This window comes from Chaetodon auriga, chromosome 5 (assembly GCF_051107435.1).
Source record: "Chaetodon auriga isolate fChaAug3 chromosome 5, fChaAug3.hap1, whole genome shotgun sequence".
In the NCBI taxonomy this organism is placed as follows: domain Eukaryota; kingdom Metazoa; phylum Chordata; class Actinopteri; order Chaetodontiformes; family Chaetodontidae; genus Chaetodon; species Chaetodon auriga.
In genome coordinates, this window is record NC_135078.1 from 18,622,852 (window position 1) to 18,649,092 (window position 26,241).

Below are 26,241 nucleotides of genomic sequence, written 5' to 3' on the forward strand. Positions count from 1 at the left end.
TTTAATGTGGTGATCTCTTGTAATGTCCTGCAGAGCCCAAATTCAAGTTGAGCTGAAGTTTAATCAACCACAACTAAAAGCACAAGTGTACAGGAGCAGGACCTTTAAAAAGGTTGGTTCTGAGCAGGGTGTTATTTCCTTTGAGTCATTTTGCTGCACAGTCATAATCCAATGTAGCTTTATATTCCTTATTATGTATTAGACTAATTGCCATTACAACATAACTTTGATTTCAAAGCTGCTCCTTTTTTCCTGCATTTATGTAACTCACATATACTTTCAGGTAGATTATACTGCATATTATCCTCTTTTCAGCCTGGAGGGGGAGATGTGGAGCTAGAATCTGAGTGTGACTCTTCTCCCACACACACAAAATCTGAATTCCTTACTTTTGTTCTTTCTCTATTTTTTAACATGCAGAAAACAGAGGCATTTGTAATCTTCCATTTGTCTGAAGATGAGGCGACTAACCTTTATTCTATAACAAAGAAAAAAACTACTGCTGTATTCTTCTCATGACAGTCCTAATGTGACTACAGCCCTTGATCAAAGTGAGTGAATGTGTGTGCACAGTCTACTCTTTACTCACAGATGCTGCCTGTAACCCTTGCTGGTTAGTGTATATATGTGCTATGTACACGGGTGTGTGCCAACAGACATAAAGAAATCTGAGAACGGGGGTGGATGTAAAGTGAACAAGATAGAAAGGACACACAAACAAGAAAGACTGGACATACACGAGAAGGCGAGAGATAACAAACACTAAGGCAGAGGAAAAGAGAGACATGGGGATCACACAAGAGAAAAACAAGATACTGATGCGTGGTGAGTCGTGATGATGAAAGACATTGTAAAAGGTGAATTTACAGCACGGCAGTTCTTCTAAGTGATTGTAAATACATGAGCGCGTATAATCAATATAACATTAGTGGCACAGCCAAACGCGAGAGGCTTCACATTCATATTTAACCACACGTGCAGGAAATAAATCCTGCCATGTATGCACACATACCGCACAACCACCAGTAAGAACCGATACAGGCACACGTGCACATACATAGTAAGCCTAAGATAAATAGCTCAAATGGTTGTCAAACATAGACTAAAAATACACAGAAATCACATAATTACAAATCATACATCAAATCATGCATTGGAAGTATTTTTCAGCAACTTTTTTTGATCAGCAGCATCAACCATCGAGCTGACAGGCTAAATGACTTTACATCGCTCTGACTGCCACGGTGTTGATTTTCACAATTATGCTGTTATATAAGATCATCAGAAACAGGTGAGCATGAATACAAAGGAACGCAAGCTTGTTAGCACAATAGTTTTGTTTTATTAGTGTTTTCTGTACCACTTCTGGAATACAAAAATTGCATTGCCCTCAGCCATAATTTTACCCTAAAGCAAGGCATTTAATATTGATTCCTCTGGACTGCGTTAAGCTCCTACAGAAGACCATTTCAAAAACTATGTTGGCCTCTAAAGCCTTTGCTCCAGGTATCAGTCAATAATAATAATAACAATCGTAATAATCATAATAAACATCTGTTTTAGCTCTCGCTGGGGTCCTAAATCCCTCGGCCACGCTGTTTGAAGTTAAGACTTCGCTATCCGAGTGTGAAAAAAGGACATGATGAAAGAAGTGTCAAGCAGACACACACAAACATACATATTACGTATTAAAGGCACATTTATTTTTACTCTCCCTCTCTCACTATGGATGGCCCATGATACATTGGGGATTTTAAATGCTGTGATTAAATGATGGTGAAATGAGTCATTGAAGCCTAATATCTAGAATGGGGAAGGTAAGTGTTAAGATTTGCTCTTTGCAATGTGGTGAATAAAACGCTATCACTGATAGGAATGATGGCCTGAGGACGGTGTACAATACAGAGTTACCAGCCATTTAAGCAGAAATGATCATTCAGGGTTATTATATACCACTGGACCTCTTCGCTGAACATTACTTTTAGATATTGACTTAACCACACGATTCCTTCCTCTGAGGAAATATTCCTTTTATTTTTCTGTTTATTATAGGTGAGCGTAAATTGTGCAGTGACTTATCAACACTGCTGCAATTTCTTTTTAACCAAATGTTAAAAAAAGCTACAAATCCTTTAATTCCCATAGTTATCTGATAAAGTTGCATTTCACACACCAACTTGCAAACGTGATTGAATGAGAAAGAGTAAAGAAGGGCACAGAGGGAGAGGAAAATAAGTCCGAATGAAAGCGCCTCTCTGCAGTATTACAACAAAATTGGCTATGCTACATTATCTGAATATCAATATATCCACTCTATACTTATATTGTTTTGACTTTCATATAACAGGAGAGTATGAAGGCCGCCTTGCATATGTGTGTGTGTGTGTGTGTGTGTGTGTGTGTGTGTGTGTGTGTGGACATGCACATGTGAGTCAGGGGCTGAAATGGCAGCCTGGCTAGCAGAGTGGCCTACTGCCTCTGCTTATCTCCGCAGCTCCAGATAAGGGCTCATTTCCCCCCTGACAGTATGAAATAAATGTGCATTTGTGAGTGTGTGTGTGTGTGTGTGTGTGTGCGCATGCTAAGTGAATGACCCACTGTGCTCAGACTGTTACCATGTAGACTCAGGCTTCAAAACACTGCCATTAGCATCCCACAATGCTTTTCTTCCAATTCATCTTGCACTACTGCTATTTCCCTTTCTTTACTTTCCTCTGTTGCTCATTTACTGCTCTCTTTGCTTTCTCTCTTTCTTTTCACTTTTGACACGTGTAAAGTGCAGTCTATCTCTGGTTTTGTCTCAACCTACCACCATTTTCTCTGCAGCAACCTTTTGCTCATGTAATCACCTAAATCACATTCTTCTTCCAGCACACACATAGAGATAAATCCAGACCTGTACACAAACCTCAAGGCCTGATAATCAGATGTTGTAGAGCAATATTGGGATGGGAGAAAATGTTATTTGCTAGCAAATAACAATCCCTATCAATAATCCAGCAATTTTAAAGGCAGCTTAGCTAGCACTACACCTAAACTTCACTCTCAGCTGAGATGAAGTAATTGAAATATACCAAATGTTATTTATATAGCACTACCCAGTTTATATAGTGCTGCGCAGTACTCCAGACACACAACTGTAAGCTAAATTGTAGCTAAGTTAGCTAATTAGCCAATTAAAATAGCACTATGGTAAGAGTTTCATTAGCCACAACAACTGAATTCACAAAGTTTCAAAATTCAAACAGTAGAATGCCTCACGCACTCACAGACACATGCCAAACTTACCTCAAACAACAACAAGTGAGCTTTAAACTGTCTCCAGGAATGCTCTGACAAGCCAAGCTACCTTAGCTACCTAAGCACTGAGCTTCTGCTGCCAGCTTCTAAGATACTCAAACTGCTACCAGCTATGAACTGACGGCTTAAGATTTGAAGAATTATTATAAACGTTCAAGACCGCCATATTAAAAAGAAAAGAAAGCTCATTTACAGGCAGTTCTACCAATTAATACAGTTCAAACCTCTCCCAAAGCTTCACTTCAATAGATATTAATGTATGTAAAGCCATCAAGAAATAAGCCTGGCTATTAAAATGTTTTTACTATTGTCATTTGTGTTCCTTTTTTGCAGTCATTAGAATCATCACGACCGACGTGATGGCAATAAACTGAAAGACAACATGTAGCATTGGTAAATTGTAGCTTTAATGTTTTATGTGGTTCTCAGGGGGAATCAATGTTGGATCTGTAAGAACAAACAGATATTCAAGCAAACAATATGATATAAATAAGTGCTGATTTATTCATCTCACTCTCACTCACAGCCGATGTTGCCATTTTGCAGAAGTGATAAGTGAGATTTTGTATATCTCACAGCGGGGCATTATGCTTTTTCATCACGGCTTGATGTTAGTTCACATTGTTTCCTCTAGTCATTCGTTTTCATTAAGTTTTTCTGCAAACTTTGCAGCTCGGATTCATGTTTTTGTTTTCTCTTCCTTCAGGGATGTCAGGGAATAATGGTTTATACCAGTGGGGTAATTTGTCCACCTGTGTTTTGTGGCTACACAACACCTGCTTTAAAATATTGTTTTTAATTAAGCAAAACAGTCAATAATGCTTGTCTTGGTAACTTTGAGTGGTGTGTTTATTTCAGCATTCACCCTTTCAAGCAGCCTACGTTACTATAGACTAACGCTGAAAAATCTGGACACACTTTAGTAACCTTCCTACCATACACACTCACAGACACCCAGACACACATAGAGACCCCCAGGCACTTCAAGGGATGTGTATCCACACACATTTAAAAGTAATTGGACCATCGACCGGTGCTGTGGGGGGGCAAGAAGAATCATTTACTGTTACAACAAACCCTTTCACTCTATAGAATTCACCCACCCATCCTACACACACTCTTAGATGAACACAAGCACATATATGGACTTACACTCGTACAGAGTGTAGGTGTCCCGTAGTCTGAATGGCATCTCACAGTCACTCCGGATTATTCTGAGGCTTCATGTACCGTCACGTGGCAAACACATCAAAGCACACTGTGCAACAAACTGTGGCTTTTGGTCTGTTTGTTACATACATGACTCGTAGCGATTCAAAACGCAATCGATAGCAGGTGACATTTTGAAGCAATGAGGCTCCGAACTGTGTATAAAGCACTGACGGAGAACAGCAGCTGCAACAAAATCAATATGCACAGGAAGTTGTGAGATGTAAAACTATCAGAAAAGTATGAATAAATGTCAAAAATCTGTCCTCAAATTGCTGCTGGTAGACAAAAAAGCAGCTCCCCATGAAATTGGACCTGGGCAATTGCTGTATTAGCCGCCGCACTTCCTCTCACCCCACATCATCAGCTCCACCAGTGGAGCGAGTGGGAGAGATTTGATTTTGGGCTTCCTAATACAGTGCAATATTGAATTGTTAGCGCAGACTACTCTTATCTCCTTGTAGTTTATCTGCTTTTCACCAACAGCTAGGAAAATATGAGTTTTTATCCCTCCATTCATAAACTGTTTTCTCTGTGCTAACCTCATTTCATCTGCCAAGCACTGGTGTGTCGTTTCCAGCCTCTGTAGCTCTGCAACGCTCCTTCTGTCCTTTCTGCCAAACACTCATACGTCTGCCATTGCAGCAAAGAGACAGTAGCCAAGCACGGACACGGACAAGCTGCTGAGCAGTTTCACTACTCCTGTTTTCCACTCTCTCCTCCAGTGTCCCCCCCCAAAACCCCCCCTTTCTCCCCTGCTGATGAGTAACATGTGTGTCTGTGCAGCCTGCAAACAGCTTGCACACCAAGCTTCCCTTCTGTCCTCTCCCCTCTCTTCCTTTCCTTCGATCCCTCTTCCAATTCTTTTCAGCCCACAAACCCTTTCTCTATCTCCCCCTCCGCGTCTCTACCATGTCCCCCCTCTCTCTGTCTCCATCGTCGAACAGAGAAGGGACAGCTTGTTGCAGCAAGCAGTCCAGGCTGCACTAGTATCAGTGCTCTGCACCACCGGCTGCCTAATCTCAACCTTCTAGTCTGTGTGCTCATCCATCCTGCTCCTGTGGAAAAAAATAGTTCCCTTCCAAGCGTATTCTATTCCGTTCTATTCTAAACGCGTGCCCACGCAGGTCTCTATCTCCATATCTGTGTCTCAAACACTTGCGCAAACTCTATTCTCTTAATTCCTGCCCTATTGACTTGCTTGTTTTATTTGATAGTTTTTGTTCAAAATTGTTGATGACAAAATTAGAAAATATAGAAAAGGACATCCTATTACAATCATTGTGTCCTTGATAATGAGACTACTACCTGGAAGGCAATTATATTTGAAAAAGCTACTTAGGTAAAATTCTGCCCAACTGCCTGCTTCCCTAATAGAATTGAATTTCAGGAAAACAATTACGACGACAACAAAAGAAATATTGTAGGTAAATTATTGAGTAATATGTAAGGTAATGATGTTAAACTGTGTGATATGTAAGCTAATGATGTAAATGGAAACATGGCCCATTAGAAAGAGCATTTTTTTCTGTTACATTATCTCCTCTATTGACAGGAAAAAAAAATGATATTGTAACTTTAAAAATTATTTTACAACTCAGAAAAGCTTTTGGTGGGCTATTTTCCATCTGCCTCACTCACTCAGTCACTTTTGGGGACATTATGTAGTCTTACATTCATCTCCCGGAGACTCGCCCTAATCATACCCCTGACCACAACTTGTCTCACCCTAACCTTAACCTAACCCTAACCTTAACCACTAACCTAAAAATCAACTGTTTTCCAATTAGGGGCAAAGGCCTTCATCCTCAACTGGACAAGCTGCCCCCCATTGATTGGTCTTCAGTTTGAAATTTGACCCTAAAAATAGCCTAAGTGACAAGCATACACACAAATATTTTTCAAAAGAGCAACAGAGATTAAAATCTCGGTATGGGTTTGGAATTAAAAACAGTCCATCAGTATGGAAAGCACCAAGCCACCTCACAAACTACCCAACACTACTGTCATTCACTATTGTCATACACATCAGCTCATTTCCCAAACGTTTAGAAGACTGGCCTCATATTTGTGAATTCAGAGCACACGCTGTATGTTTCTCACTGGATGTGCGAAATCCATAAAATCCCGTTTGGTACCGTTGCTGTCACTCAATCATTGAGCTACTTTTGGAGGAGCTTCACAAGTTAAGAATATCAAATCAAATGAAATACAGGATGAAAATCTGCTCTCATACGGCTTCACTTTAGAGTGGTACTCATATTCTCCAGTTCTGATTGGATTGCCCTATATGAAAGTCATTATGAGCTTGATTTGTACTGTGTATATTATGAGGGTATGTTTGAACTGTCAAAAGCCTGAACTGAATTTTTCAACATCCTCCTTGAATGATTGTAGATTACATGAGCACATTCCAATCTAAAGGCTTGCTTACACTAATTGTCTTTTCATAAAGTGAGAGAGAGAGAGGGACAGAAAAAAAAGACCAGCCAACCAGCATTCACCCTTCATTCAGTTCTGCCAGCTCACAAAGATTATACTAGAAATTTAAATAGAATTAAAAGCACACAATCTAAATATTCTGAAGTAGTTGCGGTAGTCGACTACTATGTACTATGACCATCAAACAGATTTTAACAACAGAAATTATATCTTTAGTTCTATCTATCTCTATATCTGTATCTACATATTACTGTAGATAACTTCATTTTTCTAAACACTTGTCTAAACACCAGCGAACCCCTCCCCCGCTGTACTGGTTATTGCATTGAGACACTGTACAAATGACAAAGCCCAAATGAACGTTTATGTATTTTTGTCCTGCACGTTTGTTTTGGCAGCCTGATGAACAAATCAACAGCTAATGGCACAACAGCATTTCTGAAGTTGATGCATCGCGCCATATCTGAACACATTCTTTGCTATGTCTGTTAAAGTCCACTCAAAAATCTGTTTTTCCTTCTTGTTCCTGTTGTTGGATGTTTGAGCTTCACTGTGCAGAGTTTAACACTTGAGGGCTGTCTTCATGTTCATCTACTGAAAGTGAAAAGTTCCTGTTCACTTAAGACCCAATTTTAGATTTAAAGAGGCGGGCCTATGAGGATGATTTGTGACATCACAAATAATTTGGTCCAATTTTCAACTTTCACGAGTGTGATGTGGAAACTTGAGGCCTCTCATCGCCAAGACTCACCTTTCAGCAGAGTAGGAGACATCTCCTGAGAAGTAGTTCAACTTTTGAAATGACACAAATTTGCATAATCATAATATCAGTCTGTTTTTTAAGGAGGGAGAAGACGTAGATGTAATTTTAAGGATTTTAACAATATGGTAGAACTTTTTCTGTATAAAAACCATATCAGAAACACATTAGTCAAAGTACAGTGTTTTGTATACATCTTAAAACATGTCCGGAGGGGATCTTTAAAAACTGTCAGACAGCAGGAGAAAGAGATTTGAGATGTTTTCCCTCTGCCTCTGCACATCTAGTTGACACAGCATCAGTCGTCACAACAGATCTATACAAAATGCTGGACTGGACTGGACTGGACTGGACAAGTCCGCTCACTATAGCTCACCAAAAGATCTCTGGCACCTTCCTTGCCCCATATCATGTTTTCTGGTGACCCATTAGAATAGATGATTTCACTAATTGTGACTCCTCCTCAGAAGGGCTAATCCACTGCAGTGTTTGATTGTAAATTAAATGTACAGCCTGAACTGATCAACATCCCGCATACTGAAGGATTTTGTGCACTGAATCTCAGATTTTAACTTCCAACTAATACTGTCACTTTATAACAGAAATGCATTATTGAAAAAAGGGAAAGAAAGAACAAATTCAGCTGCCTTCCAAGGCCATTTTTTAGAAATATCCTGAACTGCACATAAAAGTCAGAACAGCTGAGCTTTTCAAAACTTGATTTTAACAATAATTGTTAGTAATTGTTGTCACTTAATGTATGTGTGATATTCTTTGGTGTTTTAGGGAAGTGGATGTCTTATACCTAGAGGGCTTTGGTTGTGTATGGGAGGGTTCATGCAAATGACTGTAGGTCAGTGTCTGGATTTGTAACTGGCGAGACATATTACAAGGTCAAAGGGTTGAATGGGGAATTTTGTGAACATCTACTTGGTATTACCCTCATGCACAGCAGTGGTGAGAATATGAGAGCAGTAAGAGTTGGCAAAAAATAAGTAGGATGGAAAAAAACAAACACAAAAGAACAGGAGAGCTGGAGCGCTTTGATGGTAGATGATGTGTTCAGGACTTAAAGTAATAAATCGCACATTTGGTTCTGCCGGATCACTCATACGCTGTCATTCTCTCTCTCTCTCTCTCTCTCTCTCCCTCGCTTGCTTACACACACATACGCACACAAACACTCATGTACACACGTGCACACGCGCGCGCACATGCACACGCACACACACACACACACACAGATACTAAACACACACAGCAGTCTATACAAACTGATCATTACAATAGCAACAACAGCAAGCTCTGTTCTGATTTCCCTGATGAGCTGCAAGCTGTTTTATTGCTTGCTTGAATTGTTGGGAAAGTGTGTGTGTGTGTGTGTCTGTGTCTGTGTCTGTGTGTGTGTGTGTGTGTGTGTGTGTGTGTGTGTCTGTGTCTGTGTTAGGGAGGGATAGATGCTGTTTTGGCTTGCAACATTACAACTTAAACTTTCTGTTCCAACATGCTTATAAACATCAACACTTCAAATGATTAAATTACAAAATAATTAAGCTGCATTATCATTTAATATATTGCCTGTCTACTTTTAAATGAATAAGAAGACAATGTTTTGTTAATATTGCCTCAGTGGAGTTCCTAGAACATCTCTTTCAAATCAATTAACCTTTGTGTTTGAGATATGTTTGGCAAATGAGAACATATTTGTTTGTGTAAGAATTAAGCTACATAAAACAGAGTTCCATCGGCATCTCATTAGAAAGAGATGCATTGAAAATTAATGATAAAGTGTTTTCATAAGCTGTTTGTTCATCTCTGTATGAGTTTTATGTTTTTGTCTTTTATGTTGTCTTGATGGGAATTGAGAATAAGAATAAGGCAGACAGAAACCAAATGACAACTGGAGGGCAGAAAGAGAAGGTAAGAGAGACTTGGGGGTTAAAAAAATAAAAAATAAAACAGGAGCAATGTCATTTAAAAAAGATGTTCTCTGTCACTGCTTTCACTTTCTCCCATAGGAAAATGAGGGAAGAGGTGTCAGACTGTACGGTGTAGCGATGAGGAGACTGATGGAGGACTGCTGAAAGTTGGAGGATCCAGCGGGGAATAAAAGTGTGACCTGACAGGGGTTACCTGAAAAATTCTTCGACAGTGTTAACAGGAGGAGAAGTTCTCAACTTTGTCTCTTTCACTTTCTGTCACCCCCCCTTCTCTTCCCCCCATCATTTCTCCATGGCTGTCTGTCGTTTGGGATAAATGCAGGCAGGGAGACACATGTCTCTATTTACGCTTCTCTCCTCTCTTTGCCATCAGACTCAGCATACATAAAATACTCCCTTACTCTGGCATGACTGTGTAAATATCTACACCCATCGCTTGGTAAGTGCCGTTTCTCTCTGGTTATATCTGTTTAGCAAGACTTCACACACGTATAGCTAAAGAAACACGCAAGCAGAGACGGCAAGCGGCTGAAAATGTATGAAAACCTACTCGAGTACTCATCACACACACACACGTAAAACACATAGAAATGCATGTATAGATGAAGAAGTAAATCCATAGGGAGTGTTAAGTGAAGATAAGCGCAGCAGGAATAAGCCAAAGTCATTAAATACCACTGGGTTATAAATAATACATGCCACATGCATGTGGGGTTAGAAATTATACATGCACATACTCACTGAGATATAATGGAGTGAATGTAAAATGTTCCTTAGAATTGTGGTTTTAAATCACCAGAGAGGCGACACGTACAACATGATTTTACTTTTGTCTGCATAACCTTTTTCAATCAAATTCGTGAGGGTGGTATTTGAAAAGGTGCCGACTAATCCGCTATCATGGGCAGGCTTTCATTCAGCCTACCACAGGCGATTTACATCTTCAGACGAATTAAAGCACCTACCTGGATCATCTCTAAAACTCTGTGAATCACTATCTTACAGAAGCAGAGAGCCGTAATCCTGCCGAAACCGCTTTTGCAGGTACTACCTGAAGCTCAGTGACAAACCTTGAAGTGGATGGATTTCTGTTTAATAAGTGGGACTGCACCAGGCCAGTTTCACTGTGTTAATGTCTCCTTCTTTTACCTCTTCTTCTTTTTCATCCTCTTTTTTTTTTCATTGCCGCAACACCAGTTGATTATATATTGGAAAGGTGCTTCACAAAGCATGCCACAGCAGGGAGAATTCATAAAAAACGAAAATTAAAACGTATACAACCTCCACTGCTTTTTTGCTTCACTTATTTTATTGAAATAAACAGTCCCTGTGCAACATTCCTTTACGCACAGTCCAGCAAATACCGTGTGATATTGTGGTTGCCTAGGGACATGAGGAAACAGGAAAAATATAGGGGCAAACATTAAACATATGCATGCTTCAGAGGAGTATATGTTTAATGTGAAATGTCTAAAAGCAGTAAAGAATACTACTTTCACTTACTCACAATGTGACAATTGCAACTATTCCTCATTTAAATTGATGGCAAATTCAAGAATGCACTTCTAATTATGTGGTTGCTTCAAGCAATTGAATTGCTTTTAATTGCATCTGATGTTTTATCACTTTTTCATACAAGTGGATACTGTGCAACTATGCCTCCAGGACACACAAAGCACTCACAGTTAAACTTCAAATTGCAGTAGATTTGTTGCATGCAGTCTCAATACTAACACCTACAAAGTCTTGCATTTGCTGTGACTCCACTCTAACTACCTGTTTATCATTTTATTTCTCAGTTGAATCCTGTAGTCTTGCTGAAAAAGTGGGAAATGGCATGCAGTAAGTCAATTTCCACAACGTCAGCTGCATTCCGACAGTTAACCAGTGTGTCAGTCAGTCTGACAGCCAGTCAGTACAGTCAGTGCTGTGGACTGTAAGCCAGCTAGCCAGTAAGCTGGTCACTCAGTCAGCCAGTGAGTGTGACTCAGTTGTTAAAACCTTGACAGGTCTGGTAGACAGCTGACTGCTGGACGTCATGTACTGTACCTCTGAAGAAACGGACACTGACATCTTCGGTCTGTAAGAGTGTGACTGTGTGTATCGCACGTGTGGACAGTTAGGGGCTGTTTTGCAGCCATTCTGGCAGGAGGACACACTTGGCGTCCTTCACGTCTCAGCTGTCTAGCCCACACACACACACACACAAACACACACACAAGCACACAAACACATTCAGCCCTGTCACCCGTCACTCTGATTCCTGCTATTCACCGAGGGCCTGTCTCTGAACCCAGTATGTCCAAAAGCAGTCGTTTTGCTGCATTAACACCTCTCTTGACCTTCCGTAAACTGACACTTAGCTAGCAGGAAAAGACAACAGGCACAGCACAGAAAGCAGAGATTAGGATGTCTGGACAGAGACACGAATGAATAGATGATAGATGATCAGAGAAATGCAATAACAACTTTCACAGCAGTAGACACACATGCACTGAGGGGTGACAGTAAGATCAAGGGACAGTCAACAAGGTTAAAGCCCCTTGCAACAGTGGTCACAAGGCAGCTAGGAGATAATAAAGTTGAGCTAATGTGGTATTAAGGGGTAGATCCACCTTTTCACATCAAAAAAGAATTAAAATTCAGGGCACATAATGCTCTTCCCTTTGTTCTCTCTTATTCCCTGCCTAAGGCCTTCCTGCCCAGAAAAACTAATATATATTTTCAGGTGTGGTGCCCTGGGATGAGCAACTTTTACCCATTCATATTATGAAATGTTGAAGCAGTAAATGTTTGAAAAATGCTCTCTGTGACACTGATGAAATTTTTAAGTGTGAAGTTCATGTCCTTAAATTAAAAAGAAAAAAAAAAGCACCACAGTGGATTCCAAACCCTGGAAAAGAAAGTAGCAGGTTTTGACTCACTCAGCTACTTAAGACCACATGGTATCTACTCAGGATTAGGATTGTGCGTAGAAATGATCCTGATGGCATACAAAAGACCACAATAACAAAATGTATCTCCATTGTGTTGAGAAAAGTGTGCTTTGCTTTAGGCAACAAGAGCTTATCCTCCTTAGGTTCCTCCTTTAAGTCCCTCTTCACTTTTTAGTTGCAGCAACTTAAAAAGTGCTTGACCACTTGCTATGCTTTATTTGACCACAGAAAGATGTTCATATTCACACAGAGTTATAAATTCACATGGGGGAGCTGGCTAGAACCGCAATCCATTGTGCAGTTTCACTGGAGCATTTAAGGTTTAACAACCCTGTCCTCTACAAATTCCATTTATGTACAACTAATTTGTTTTGCTAAATATGTTTGAAAATGTAATTGGTATGTGGATTATGCACAACACCAACGTTTTTTCCACAGAACAAAATACTCAAAACAAACAAAAGTCGCAGGTAAGTGGTCGGGATGTCAGGATGGAAACAAAGCGCAGGACGTTGACCCTGAAGACTGGGCTGTCCAACATTTGGCCGTGTTTAGGCACCAAAAACACTTTGGATAAGGATCGGAAATGTTTGTGATTCCAGTAAAATCTTAGAGCAAACACGAACTATTTCCTTCACCAGATTCGGCCAGTGCCCCTTTTATCATGACTTTAAGTGCTAGAGGGGATAATGCATTTCAAGAGAGGAAATTATAGGGAAAATTAGGTAACACATTGTCAGACAAAGTGTTTCAGATACTGTGCGTTCAGTACGTTTTAACTTGGTAGATGCATGCAATGAAAACCATTAATCATTTGGAATTTCTAGGAGACAGGGTTGGTATAGATACCTTACTCAAGGGCAGTTCAGCAGGAGATGTTGACAGAGCCCTAATAAATGTGTTATCCTTACATGTGTCCTTCACAACCTGCATTGAGCAGAGGGGGGTAGCCAGCAAGTACATGGAGGCCAGCTGGGGCAAACAGCAGAAATAATCAGGAGAGAAGTTAGGTAAACACACACGAAGTGAGGGGACTTAATCCTCTAGCGGGTTAGCTGCGGTGGCGACATGGGGAAGAGGAGGGAGGTAAGTAACTTTAGGTGGAGTTGAACGGTGATGGTGTTTGTGCACAGTAAGCTCGAGTGTGTGTACGTGTGCTCAGGCCATTTTGTGTACACAGTATGAGTAAGTCTGTGTGCTATGTCCATAAGTCTATTTTCTGTCTGTAATGATCATGTGTATCCACAGCTATGTAAATATCTTGCATGTGTATGTGTGAGTGGCGTGTGGGTGGGTGTGTATTCACACACTTGTGTATTTGTGATCCACAGAGGCATGCAGTGCTAGGCAGACTCTGGCTGCTGTAATCCGAGGTTTACACGCTGTAATGCTGCTGAAAGCCTGCAGGCCTAGCTGGCAGAGAGAAAGAAAAGGCGAGCAACAGAGAGCGAGAAGGAGGGACATTATAGAAGAGACAAGAAGGAGCAGCTATGGGAAGGGCAGACGTAAGAGTCAAGAATTTGACTGATGAATGGTGGAAGAAAAGTCTAAATGGACAGCGGGGAGAGGGAGGGGCATAAAATGTATAGTTATGATGAATACATGCAGCAAGATGCATTTGAAAGGGACCAAGAAGGTGTTTGATGATAAGACAGAGATACTATTCATTTCAATGCTAATAATAGTACTTTGTTTTTAATGGGAAAACAAATGGCTAAAAACGTGACAATGAAGAAAATAAAGAAAGACGGGAATCAATTCTGGACCCAAAAATCCAGGTTTTGTGGGTCTGGTTCTTCACTAAACATCATTCACTTCTAGACTGTGTCCAAGATAATTTTCTACAGACTCCATCTGCTGAGCGTATCGCAGTGACTGTGTTACTGTGCTTTGTTCTATGCAGTTCCATTTAAAATGGTCACTAGAAGAAACAGTGCAAGATCAACAGTTTAAATTATTAATGGTGATGCATTCCTTTGGTGTGTGTGTGTGTGCATGCGCTGTTAAGCCCAGCCAGATAAGGAACAGTCAAGAATTAATTGTGACTGTTTCGTCCCCCCCAACTTCCGACTTTCTTTTTTTAGGTTGCAGGAGTTATGTGAGTTTACCTGTCGGAACTTTTCTACCCACACATCATCAGGCAAAGTGCTCAAACTGAAAGACTATTTTTACTCTTTTTTTTTTTTGCAGGAAACTTCTGTTCTGTCTGGCCTGACTATGTGATCTTTCACTTCATTGACATTTTTGTCCAAAGTAACTTCACGTTTCCCCTACACATACAGTAGGAGCATGAATTTAATGCTGTTAATGAAATAAGTAAAGACATTAACATTAATGATTTGATCAACCTTACAAACTATAGTTCCTCGGCTGAAGAGCTACTGAATAATTAGCAATACTAATGCACAAAATAAGTGAAAGTCACAGGTGCCAGACAGTTGTCTTCTTAACGTTTCTGCTTTGATGGCTGGACTGGGACAATAATTTGGGCCAATCTCCACATTCACTCCATTTAAAACTGACCGGTAATCTGTGAGCGTTTTGTTGAAATGTTTTTTCTGTTTGCTGTTTATGCCACTAACATATCTTTCACTTTTAGTTTTCAAAAATGGAATACATCCACATTTCTTAGAAATAGCCAGTCTTCAGTTCAAGAGTTAGTCAACTGCACTTCCACAATTTAGGCAGCAGGAATAAATATTTAAACCATACATCATTATTGTGCATGTTTGTTTTGTACCTGCCATTTCATCAGAGCTCTTATTCTATGCAGGTCAAAGATTACAGCTATGCACACACATCACCTGCTTTCCTACATAGCATGATTCAGCATCAGAATCAACCTGGCAAAGGTAGTTGTGATATGACGTGCTGAGGACGGCCCTGCTAGTATGTTTTTTCTTTTTTAAACACCAGCCACGTCCCTTGCTCGTGAAGATATCTGTAATTTTACAGCATTGAGCAGCACTTTCCTCGCAGGCTTTTCTCCTTTTGATGCACTCCCTCTCAGCCCTGCTTTTTCTCTTTCTCTCGTGACCAATTGTGTGTGATGACAGACAGAGATCATACCATCAGGTTAAAAGCAGCAGGCACAGTCTACAGTTCTGAGGGACTGCAGATGCCCTGTGTTGTTTTCTCTTTGATTTACCCATTTCATTCAGGATTTTTAACACTGACACTGGGAGTATTTCCACTGCTAGGCCAGTGGAAATACTCTCAGTTCTCCAAATGGCTAGTCCAGGTCTAACTGCTGCATTAAAATACTTAGGCCGCATGTGCAAAACGCTGACAGGCTCGTGATAATACATCTCTGTTTTCAAAGACCTCAGTTTTCATCCTTCGCACTATAACCTGAGGCTGGCTTTTTCAAAAGTGTCCACTTAGGACAGCTTTTATGAGGAGAAAATTTTCAGGAGTGAAATATGCTGACTTGTTGTGAATGGAAACCTAAATGCAGAATAGGATAAACAGAAGAAAGAATTACCACACACGCATTAGTGTGGACGTGGTCCGAGGCTGGAGGATTAAGACAGAGATACACAGGCTATGGGCATAGCACTGATAGTCACACCTTTAATATAATTTAGTGAGTTTGAGTTGGTCCTAACAGGGCCTACTGCAAAGTCGAAGAAGGCAGAATGAGGGAGAAAGTGAGGCACAGAATAAGATGACAAGAGAGGAGATGAGAGGAGAGGAAATGAAATGAGAGAGGGAGGGCTGACAAGAGGTGGAAGAAGAGGAAGGAAAGATAGATGGCATATCAAACCAATGCAAATCTGTTCCCTCTACTGTAATCACTTTACTATGTGTAGCACACGCACACACACACGCACGCACGCACACACACACACACACACACACACACACACACACACACACACACACACACACACACACACACACACACAGAGGAATGTACAAATCCTTCTTGCCAATGCTCATTAAGCCTATGAGAAAATCTACTGTAGGCATGTGGTGATTCACTGCAAGATTATTCCATGATGCGATGATTATTTGGTATCGAGTCTCCTGATAGACTGAGATAGGCTGAGTTGTGGGTGTATGTCAGGGAATGAGGGAGAGAAACCAGGGGCAGCAAATTAAAAAAGCCATCAAAAAATAAAGAGAGATTCATTTCCTTATTTGGAAGGTGTTGCAACAATAGACAGGAGCAACTGCACGTTTTGATAAATAGATGCATGCATTCAGTATGGTTTAATCTATTGATCTTTATAAGGGTCATAGCGACTGCATGTTATCCAAGGATATACTGGGCAGAGGGCAAGGAAAAGTACCAAGGACTAGTACCCAGTTATATATGCTTATGCGGACAATTGTGCCTACAGTATAAGCCCTTGTTTAAGGTCATGCTGCAGCTTTAATGAGCGGTAGATGCATGCTGTGTACCATATCTTAGACCATAACACTATGGGTGTTTCCTTACTTATATTTTCTTACTAAAGTGGCTCTTTGGGGGTTAACTGCTGCCTGGGGAACTTTTATTATGGTAAGTGCATGTGTGATAAAAAAAAAAATGGAAAATGAGGGCTTGGTAATTATGAGGGGAATAATTGGCTGGTGTTCTGAATAGCTTTGGGCCAATATTTACTGATTATTCAGTGGAAGAGTGAAGGGGCCATGATTGGCCTCTAGAGGCAGGATTACACCTAAGAACTGAGGTCATGCAGCTACTCTTTGTTTCTCTAACCCTCTCTTTACTGCACTTGAGTCTCTCAAGAGTGCAGTTTTGAATTCTTGCTGACTTTGCACTTTTAGCATTATGAAAATTTTTCAAAACAATACTGTTTGTACAATGTTGTTTATATACAGTACCTAATACATGGACAGAAATACTGTGAAGGATTTTCTTGACTCCCAAGTCAACCCCTTCCTGTGGTGAAAAGGCAGGGTTTTACTGATGAACTGGTGACTAAAACCTCTTGCTTGCTCATTTTCGACAGGAGGATTACGTGCCTGGTAATGTAACAGAGCTAAGGACAGGATGTTGAAACCGAGACCGTGTGAGACTGTGATGGGTCCCATCAATTTACACAGCTCCTCATCAGTTCCATCATTGCAGCAGCTTCTGCCGGTGCCGTCGGGAATACCTGTCAAGAGTCTGCACAGATTTAGCTCGAAGAAAAGGAGGGAAGTTATGGGAAATTTGCCAATTTCATGGAGAAGTAAGGTAATGTCACCTAATGCTATTCACTCATTCCTGAGTGAAGACACCTGTCCAGTCCACTGCAGGTTCTCTTTACACAGCTCCATTTCTCACTGTGCCTCTTTATTTCCTCGCAACCTTGCCAATTTGCTGGTCTCTGGAAGATTTAATATCAATCAATTTAATATCATAAAGCTGCAGTTTGTCTGATTTGAGTACCTTATTTTCAGTCTCATCAGTGCCGACGCAAGGAATCCTTCCTTAATATTGTTTTACTTGACCCTCGCAGCTCCTCTCCCTTATTTGACTCATTGTTCCAATTTCTCTCTTTGTCCCTTTCTCTGTGTCTCCACCTGCACATTGTTTTTGTCTTCACGTCCACCTGTTTGTCTGCCTGTCTATCTCATTAGTATTCTTCAGTTGCAGGGCAGCGTAAATATTTCTAGCTTTGGCCTGGCAGTGTCCTTTTCCTACATAGAAGCAAGACTGAAAAGCACTATGATTAACCAAACCTAATTTTTCCCTGTTTGCTTGCTTAAGCCTTTGCATTAACATGTGTTCTGGTCTGCCTCTGTGCCATATAGCACTCGTCATTCTGTCCTCTACCAATTTTATCATTCACCTCACTTAATCTCGTTCTTGTTCTGTTGTTCTGTAATCCTTGCCCAAAACCTCTGGCCCTGAAAATGCCCCTTTCCTCCCTCAAAGTTTTTCGGCTGAGTTCCCCTGGCCTTTCTGCAGGCTGGTTGTTTGCCCCTATTCACAAAGCCGTGGTGTGTTTAACATGAGGACACAACCTTGGTGTCAGATGCCGCTGCTCTCTCTCTCTCATTTCTTCTCCCACTGATCCCTCCCTCATTCTCTGCTGCCACCTTAGTAGTGCTGTGTTTACAACCGGGTCACAGGCAATTAGGCCTCCCCCTTATCTCTCCTTCACATCCCTGCTCCTGCCAATCTATTCATCCATCAATCCATCCCTTCAGTGCGTAGCAAAGATTAACCTGAGGACTGACAGCCCACCTCATTTCCCTATTCCTCTTTTTTCCCCTCTGTCCATCCATCACTCCTCATCCTTACTCATCCATCCATACATACATCTCTCTGACTTGGCTTAAATAAAAACATTAGCTTGAGGGCTGCAACATGACTGCTCCTTAATTTTTTCTCCTCCCTCCCTGCATCCCTCCTCCTCTCCTCCCAGCATTTCACACAGCAGTCAGACCAAGCCCCCGCCACTTTCTTTTTATCTCCCTGAATCTTTATTCTCCCATCCTCCCAGAAACGCCTGTCTTATTTTTCTCTCAACATAACCCAAAGTAATGTTGTATTAATAACACGACATCCCAGAGACGGAGAGCTTGGGTGGATTTCTTCTCCCGGCCTGAATGTCAACAGTGTTTGTATGCTGTGGTCTGACTGGGTCCACAAATCATCAACGAAATTGTAAACAAAATTGGAGATGTATGGCTGTTTTCTGTCTACATGGCTCAATGATTCTTTTAATACTTTATGGTTTTAAGAAAGGGCCTGTTCCTGTTAAAATGCAGACAGGGACATCCCATACTTCACTGCAGGACAGTGGAGGAGCAAATCAACAGGGTCAGGGTGGGTGAAGGTGGCTGGCATCAGAGATTTATAATGCTGATTTCTTCAGCACTGCTCAGTATGCTTCTCTTTTCAGGCACTGGGTTTACACAGACAGCTGTGCCTACAATATCCCAGAAATAGGTAGGGAGCCGAATGAAAACAGACGCACTGCTACTCTTTCATCCCTTCCTTCTTTCATTCCTGCTTTCTTTCTTTCCACGACACCCTGGAAGCAGTTACACCGCATTGACTCCCGGATTGTTTGAATGGTAATATCCAACAGCACCTTATAATATGCATGCCCCTATACCGTGGCAGCATTTTCTTAAAAATCTGTGTGCTTAGACTCGGCTTCCTTATGTCACTGCACAGAATCTGTCTTGGCTGAGACATGAGACAGGATTGACAGTGGAGCATCTGGGGAATAAAACTTCTCCTGGCTTGTCTCAACAAACAGAGAAGCAGACGAGTGGCTGCCGGGCTAGTGTTTGGTGTTACCCATACTGTTTACACAACGGGTGTTTTTGTTTGGCACCACAATGAATTTCCCAATGGGGTTTGTGTGACAGCAGGTAATAGTTAAAACTGCTGTCTCCCACTCCTCTGCGTTTTCATATTTGTCTGCTTCACTTCTTTGCTTCCCTTATTTCTCTCTAACTCGCTTCCCTCTTCTCTCCGTCTCTCTCTAGGCTTTTTGATATCTCTCTTCTCTCTCACATATACCGACAGACACACACAGCAAAAATTTGCACGCACTGCCACACTTAGCTGATCCAAGGACACCGGAGGCAGTTTGTCAGCTTCAATTAGTGTCCGGTGTCCACTGCACTGTGGTCATCCAGAATATAACTTGCTGGTCAGTGCATGTGTGTTCACTCATGATTGACACGACCTTCCAGCTAAAACAAATCGTTGACATCAATCAAGCCGCAGAAGAAGCCTGCAAATACTCAAGTATTCATGAGTTCACAGAGGTAAAAGCTGTTGTTGCAAAGGTTGTAAGAATAGCTATTTAGTACTCCTGCCCCAGCCACACTTCAGAGAAGGACAGGATAAAAGATAAGACTGCGAAACTGAAGCCTTAAAGCGAGACGTCAGCATTTTGGGAAATATGCTTGTTTGCTGTCTGACTGGGAGTTAAATGAGAAGATCAATATCAATTTAATCTCTGTGACTTCAGTAGCAAGATTGGTCCATGACAAAGCAGGGGGAAATGCAGTCAAAACAAAAACAATATATCTCGCCGCCACAACCAAGCATTCAACTGGGTTTTGCTCTGACTGTTTACGACATGAAAAGTCAGCAACTTCAGTATGAGACTAATGAGACGCTGCCTGCTTTCAGTGGGACGAGCTGTTGTTAGCCCCGATAGGTAAGCTGCCTGTTGTTTGTCTGCATGTATTAATGCAGAATTTGTTGAAAGAACCTTTGACTTGAACTTTACAAGCTGCTCCTCTGTACTTCCATTGCTTGTGCTAAGCTAAGCTGCATGTCTTAAACATGTTATTTTTGTATTAAAAACAGAGGAATGAAATTAATATCAATCTTTTCATCGAACTACACAAAGAAAAGCATAATTATGTATGATAGGCTTAGTCACTGCACATCAAACCTCCGCTGCTGCATTATCTTTGTTCTGAAAATGGGTTTACTAGCATTTACTCAGTTGTTAGATGGCAGGGGTTCCAAATAAAATGAATGAAGGCTTTCTATAGCAAGCAGGAAACACTGCAGATCAGTGTTGCGGTGAATGTAGAAGTAGTTGTTCTTTTCATGGTTGCAACATTGTGGCCTGGCTGCATTTAATTGAAGGTTATTCAAAAGACCAATAGCAGTAGGGAGCAATGAGTTCTTAAATCTGCTGGTCCTGCATCTTGGAAGATTGTATCTGTGACCAGGCGGAAACAACCTGAAGTCACTGTGCAAAGGGAGACTGGCAAGGATTGACAGGGCTGTCTTTGAAGCTCTGACTTTGCACACCTGGGAGAGGTCATTTAGATTTGTGCCTGCAATTTTCCAGCACATTCTAACAGTTCCCTCTAACTTGTTCCTGTTTTTCAAGGTAAGTGACCCAAACAATCAAACATTCTCAGAAAGGTGGTATCCACATTAAAATTTCTGAGCTTAGAATGAAAGTATATGTGCTGATGGGCCTTTGTACAAACAACATTTGGCTCAAAGGTTGACTCATCCTCCATTATCCTCCCCAGATACTTCTACCATTGAGCAACCTCAATAGCCTGGCCATCATTAGTAGCAGGAAGAGTGGCAGAAGGCTTCTTCAGAAAGCCAGTTATCATTTCCTTTGTTTCAGACACAGTTATGTCCAAGAAGGAGTGTTTGTACCAGTCACAACATTCATCTACCACTGGACTATGGTCAGTTTGATCATTGCTGAGCAGCAACACATCATCCATGAACTTGATGAGATGCCTGCCCTCATAGTGACACTAACGCTCATTTGTATATGACACAAATAAAACTGGTGACTACTGACTTTCACCTTTTGAAATCTGTCAGTCACAAAGTTAGTCAACTAACAAATTAATGCAGGGTCAATGTTGCAGATGCTGGTGAGTTCATCCACTAAAATGTGAGGCTGGATAAAGTTAAAATCTAAGTTAAAAAGAGAAGTCATTAAAAAGCAATAGTGCAAAATGTTTCGGTGATCCAGGACCACATTAAGTGGGGTGCCTGTGGCATCCTCAACACCCCTGTGTGCCTTGTAAGAAAATTGGAGTGGATCCAGTGTTGTCTGAGTTGCACCCAAAGGCTCTGTTTTTATAATCTTCTCAAGAGTTTTCACAACAACTGCGATAAGTGCCACAGGCCTTAAGTCATTGAGTGATTTGGTGATTTAATATTGGACACAGGTACAAGGACTGAATCCTTCCAGAGACAGAGAACTGGATGGAGTCGAAGTGACTTCATGAAGATGAAGGAAAATATGTCAGATTCGGTTCTGCACAGTTAAAAAGTCAACTACCAATGTTATCTGGACCGGGACTTACCACCTAGACTCACCTTAAACATACATAATCAAGGGAATGTCTCAGAACATAGTTAACATGGAGATTAATCAATACATAAATATAGAAACAAATTAGAAAATAAACTGTTCTTCTTATCCTTCCTCTGGATACATTTCAAACCATATGATGGTATTAGGCTATGCTTTGAATAAAATGCAAGGATAATCCAGTATGAGAAGTAGATATAACAGAGAAAAGATAAATGGAGGAAAAGGACAAAGAGACTCTCTGATACTCTGTGTATGTATGGAGGGAGACACACACGCACGCACGCACGCACGCACGCACGCACGCACGCACGCACGCACACACACACACACACACGCACACACACACACGCACACGCACACACGCACGAACACTCCTATCAGGTGAGACGACTGAGAGGGAGAGAAGTGGAGGGGAAAAAATCTGTGAAGCAGGACAAATCAATGACGTCGTCTCTTCCCTCCCTCTCTGCTCCTCCGTTCCTCCCCCATCTTCCTTTCACCCATGCATCTTTTACTGCATCTCCTCTTCTGCCACTTCCTGCTCCCTCCATTCTTTCCGCAATCTCCCACCTGCCCTGAAGGTGGGGGAGACACGTTGAATAAAGATACATGCAAATCTACCTAATAGGACGGAAAATTGAAGGGAAATAGGGATCTTTCCCCTTAGAGATATTTTTTCTTTGTCACTATCTTTCCGCTCCTTCGCTCTTTGAGTGTTTTCACCCACATTTTCCTTCTCCTTCCTTCTGATTTATTTATTTTACTTTACTTCACGTTGAACTTGCTATCTGTGTCTCATTTTTCTGACTCACATAATGCCCATCTCTCTTTCTGCCTTTGTTCTTTGTGACTCATCAGTACCTCCTCTCTTACCTCCCTCTCTTTTCACATCATCCTCTCTATCTCACCCTGCAGGACTGAGTTACATAATTGTAATAATCAGTTCCAGTGGTGATGCCCCTCATCTAACCTCCCTAAAATAGCATTGGCTTACTTGCCCTTTAGAGCTGCCTCCTCACTATTCTCCTCCATGATTAGAGCATGCATGAGAGGCCACTGTACACAAGCTACATGCTGTGCGTAGAAAATCTCAATTTATTAAACACCTTATTATGCCCATTTCCTTGTTAGCAACCATGGCATATTAGATGTTATCAGGAATCTTGATCCGGCCTTCAAGTCTTATTTACAACAGTTTCATTGTTCAACAGTTTAAGAAGTTTGCAGACTGTTTAGAGACTTTTTTTTTTTAATTATATGAGACTAATGCTACTATTTGTGTACACTTAATAAAATCACTGCTTCAGATGCACTGATGCACACATTTGTGTGTCATTTCTGGCTCATATCAGAAGCCATTTTTAGCCATGCTAGCTGCATTGCTTTAGGGATAATGATGTTGGTTGGTCGGTCAGTCCACCATTTGGTTCAGACTGAAATTTCTCAACAATTTCTGGATCGAAACTTAGATGGTGAACATGCAGTGTAATTGCATGTTAACATTGTCATTGTGGGCATGATAGCATCAAAGCACTACTGTGCTGACAGACTCGTAGAGCCGCTAGCATGGCTGCAGACTTCAGGAATGACAAATTCAACATTAGTGTGGGCTTCCAACCCATGACACGTTTGATTTCAACGGCTGATATCTGGATGCACTCCTGAATGATGAGCAGATGAAAGTAACATCTGAACAGAGACCAGCAACAGGATATTAGTCTGTAAGCAAATAACAGGTGAGTGTTTGAGAAGGAACAAAAAATGGTAAGAAGCTGCTATCCACACGTTTTAGGGTACTGTGTTGGATAAGAAATGGTGCTGTCTCCAACAAGGCAAAACAACAAACATACACGCCATTCATTAAACATATCTTAGCCTGTTCCAACATGGAGATTGCTCTCATAAACCACAATGTCAATGAAATGCTGTTAGGGGAAAAAAGAAAAAAAAAAAAACTCATATCCTTCTATGACTAACCATAAAAAAATGAAAAGATATTAAAAAAGCAGTTGTGTCCTGCCAATTCAATAGAGCTGAGACAAGTTAAATGAAAGATTTATCTCCTTCTGGGACAGGTGCTCACAAAAATTCATGACTATTCTTGACACCAGCAGACAAAGTACAGAGAAGCCTGTCTCAGATTTTGTTCCTGATCCCAATCTGTATTAATCAATTATCAATCAAACTGTCGCACGTAAGCATATAAGGTGCAATCACACTGAAATATAACCCATAAATGTGCGTAATGATTCTCCTAGTCTTATTCTTGCAGCACCTGGTGTAAATATCCTTTAGGCAGGGATGGGCACTGCCTAATGTATGTTCAGCCGAATGAACCATTTTTGCCTACAGAGCCTTCTGGTCCTGTTCAGTGCTATGTCCATACCAGGCAGTGCTATTTCCCATCAAGACATTCTTGATGGTGCAGGAGCAGAAATTTCTCAGTATTTGAGGGGATAGTTGGATTCTCCTCAAGCGTCTGAGATGAAACAGTCCCAGCCCTGCCTTTCTCAGCACTGAGTCAGTATGCAGCGCACAGGTCAGGCCTTCGGTGGTGTGGATACCAAGGATCAGGAAGCTGTTCACCCTCTCCAGTGAGGACCCACTGACATAGAGGGAGGGCATAGGTCCCTCCCTGCTTATTCTTAACCACTACCAGTCCACTCTCAGCTCCTTAGTCCCACCACCGGGTAAAGTCCTCTGCTGCCTTCAGGTAGGCACTTTCCATTGTTATCTGTGATCAGGCCCAACCACAACTGTATCATCGCAAACTTGCAAGGCCATTGATAGGTTAAGTCATAAGTCTGCGAAAAATCTACTCTCTGTGTCATTTCATGAAAAAGGAATCAAACAGTGTCACTGTGGCTTAGCCTTATGAAAGATACTCTGTTAAGAATAATTAACTCTGTTTGGACCTCAGTTGAAATGGATGATGTGTGATAGCAAATCCTCTCTCCATGCATGTGTATGTGCTTAGTGGAAAGCACAAACCCAGTTTTAGGTATTGACGGTCATGCAGACTGACATTAATTGTCATACAAAGCCAAAAGGGTTGGCTTAGCATTTCCAAACATGCCAGAAGATTTATGCAAGTGTGTGTGTGACTGGGCTTTTGCGCATTCCTGAATGAACCAGGGCTATTATGTGTGTTTGAGTTGGTGGTCACATTAAGCCATCACATTAAAAAAATGTCTTTCAATCGTTCAAAACATGTAATGGAAGAAATGTTTCTTGCATGATGACAGGACTGCCCGGGGGCTTCCACGGTGCCACGACTCTGAATTCACTTAGCGTAATTTACCACATACGTCTGTCAGATGAGAGTGGAGATGATAATTGAAGGTGACCTCAATTTAAGAGCACTGCAGTTTGCAAGGCCATTGATTCTTGTAAAGAGGGATAATCTTTCTGTCTCTCTTCCAAAAGATGGAGAATATGCGCCGATGTGAGAGAGACAAGAGAGCATGAGCATGTGTGAGAGAGTGAGTGTAATGATTGTGACTCAATCATGACCTGTCCTATCTCATGTACGGGATCTATAAGGATTAGGTCATCTATCTCCTTTCTAGCGGTCTCTCTGCCTCCTCTGCCTCTTTCATTTTACCTTTCTCTTCTTCTCTCTTGTCTGTACCCTTTTCCTTAATCAAGCAGTGTATCAGTTCTTCTCCATTCCCTCATCATCCTCCTTTTTTCATCCCCACTTTGCCACAACCCCTTTTTTATTGTGCTGGTTCTAAAGTGGGTCTGATGCCATTTTTCCTCTCTGAAGTCATTGAGGATGTCGCAGATAGCTAACGAAGCAATTACACATGGCAGACTTGTCGCCTCTATATAAGAGAGCAGTGGAGCCTGGCATGCCTGGAGATGTATAGCTAGAGAGT

General features: G+C 41.3%; 1 protein-coding gene across 4 annotated transcripts in view; it reads right to left on the reverse strand.

Moving 5' to 3' along the window:
* grid2 (glutamate receptor, ionotropic, delta 2) overlaps nt 1-26,241 on the reverse strand; it is a 468,077-nt gene that overhangs the window by 112,544 nt on the left and 329,292 nt on the right. The window lies entirely within an intron of this gene.